The sequence below is a fragment of the Octopus bimaculoides genome, chromosome 3 (assembly GCF_046866305.1).
Source record: "Octopus bimaculoides isolate indiv1 chromosome 3, ASM4686630v1, whole genome shotgun sequence".
Lineage (NCBI taxonomy): Eukaryota > Metazoa > Mollusca > Cephalopoda > Octopoda > Octopodidae > Octopus > Octopus bimaculoides.
The window spans coordinates 142,692,977-142,695,476 of record NC_142930.1 but is presented as its reverse complement, the minus strand read 5'-3'; the positions used below and the strand labels follow the sequence as shown (position 1 = coordinate 142,695,476).

At 29.8% G+C, this 2,500-nt stretch overlaps 1 protein-coding gene across 3 annotated transcripts in view; it reads right to left on the bottom strand.

Annotated features, from left to right (window-relative positions):
- LOC106884218 (neuronal acetylcholine receptor subunit alpha-10) overlaps positions 1-475 on the bottom strand; it is a 1,150,118-nt gene extending 1,149,643 nt beyond the window's left edge. For 2 of the 3 annotated variants that reach the window (XM_052966099.2, XM_052966098.2), the window contains exon 1: positions 1-474. This exon is cut by the window's left edge and continues 463 nt beyond it. The gene's annotated coding sequence lies outside the window, so the exon portion shown is untranslated. The other variant, XM_052966101.2, reaches the window with a different exon arrangement.
- Between the last annotated feature and the right edge of the window lie 2,025 nt (positions 476-2,500).

Below are 2,500 nucleotides of genomic sequence, written 5' to 3'. Positions count from 1 at the left end.
TATATATATATGTGTGTGTGTGTGTGTGTGTGTGCGTATGTTTGTGTGTGTGCACGTCGATGGAATGATCTATAGAGGAACACGTTTATAGGTATACAGATAGATAGATAGACATATATATTTGTACTTCTTTTAACATAACAAAAGCACACATTTTATGTTTTATATCTTTCGTATTTCTATTTTCTAAACGAAAAAATGTTAAATGTTACCCTGTTATTCATTGTTTATATTAATCTTAGGTATATGATGCATTACACACCTTTTTTTAAAAATTGCATTCCAAAAAATATACCTATGCTAGAAATCAATATTTAGTACATATGCATTTCTTTCTTTCACTGATTTATTTTAACCTCTGTTTATTATTCGTTGCATTTTATAATATTTCTTTGTTGTTCTTGCTGGTTTATACATACATAAACACATACATACGTGCATACACACACACACACACACACACATATATATATATATATATATATATATATATATATATATATATATATATATATATATATATATATATATATATATATATATATATATAGTTAGAGTAACATCGGCCCACGTTAATAAGTGGTGTGTTAAGGTGCTACCTCAAATATGAAAAGAAAGCAGAAATCGCTACAAAATTTGAAAAATAACACAAAATCAGCGCAGTCACTTCAGTAATAACAACAGCAACAACAAATGTTAGAGGACGCTTTTAACTCACAGCTAAAAGACGTTCAAATTTCATCCACCCCACTACAAGAGACTTAGTTTACTAATGCTTCATGCTACACCAAGATGACTTAGCGAGACACTCCACAATTACGGCAACAACAAGAACGAACACAGTATAATATCGATCGACGTTAGATCGAGAAGGAATATGACGCTTTAGCTTCGCAGATGTCTATAGGTAGATCTGAAGTGTAAAACTCTGTGTGGGCTAGCTATATTTCTGTGGTTGTGTGTAAATACATGGCTGCGTGTAAATACATGTGAACGCGTGTGTGATTGTATAGGTCTGTATGTGCAAGCGGTCGTGCTTATCTGCGTATGCCTCCGTATTTCGAAACGGACATAGGAGGCGAAGGGTGTTTTTTCTCTCTTTCATTCCTCATCGTATAGTATTCATTAAATCTCAGTTCTTCTCTCAATATGTGTTGCAATCTCTTTCTTCATGTTTTTTTTTTTTTCTTTCCTATACCTCACTCATCTTTCACTTCAGTCATTTTGTCCCTCTCTCACTCACTGCTTTTTCTTTCTATCATTCTTGTACAAATTCCATTTTCATTGTGTGGAGTCAGTCTGTGTTTAAGTTTTAATTTTTTTTTTTTTTCAGTTTTGATCATCTATTATAAACTTGCGTCGAAGTTTCTTTTTGTGATACAAAGATTCCCAGATGCTCACGGATATCTTTAATAATATACGCATAGCACTCATAAATACGCACGAGCTCTCTCTCTCTCTCTCTCTCTCTCTCTCTCTCTCTCTCACTCACACACGCACGCTATCTATCTCTATCTGCTTATCTATCTATCTATATATCTATCTATCTATCTATCTATCTATTTCTCTATACATATATGCGTGTGTGAGTGTGTCTGTGTGTGTGGATAGAATTTGATAACTAGATAAATATTCATAAAAATAGAATCAAAACCACACGCACAAATGCATAATAATAATAATAATAATAATGATAATAATAATAATAATAATAATAATGATAATAATAATAATAATAGTGAAAAAAAAGAAAAATAATAATAATAATAATAATAATAATAATAATAATAATAATAATAATAGTGAAAAAAAAAAAATAATAATAATAATAATAATAGTGAAAAAAAAAAAAAAAAATAATAATAATAATAATAATAATAATAATAATAATAACAATAATAATAATAATAGTGAAAAAAAGAATAATAATAATAATAATAATAATAATAATAATAATAACAATAACAAGAACCACAACAAAAACAACAACAATTACTACTGCTACTGCTACTACTACTACTACTACTACTACTACTACTACTACTACTACAAAAATATAAGTATACTCACTGGCACGCACATATAGATGAAAATACCCGTGCGTACCTACCTACTTCCCTCCCCACATACTATCCACACACATGCATATACTTATACTACACACACACACACATACACACACATATGAACGCACATATGTATACGCATATACACATATGTGCGCCAGCACACACAAGCACACACATCCTATATGTACAGGAACACACATTCTTTAACAATAAGCACTGCATTAATCTAGCACTCACATAATCACAATACAAAAATATTTAGTTTTCTTATTTGTGCATAAAATAAAACATATGTTTATACATTTGCACTTATGCATTCACTCTTTTTTTAATGTAACTTTTATGTGTTCATTCACCTTGCAATAAGAAACCAGAAAAATGCCTAATGTTATATTTTTCCTTCTGTTTTATCTGACATTGACTCCTAATCT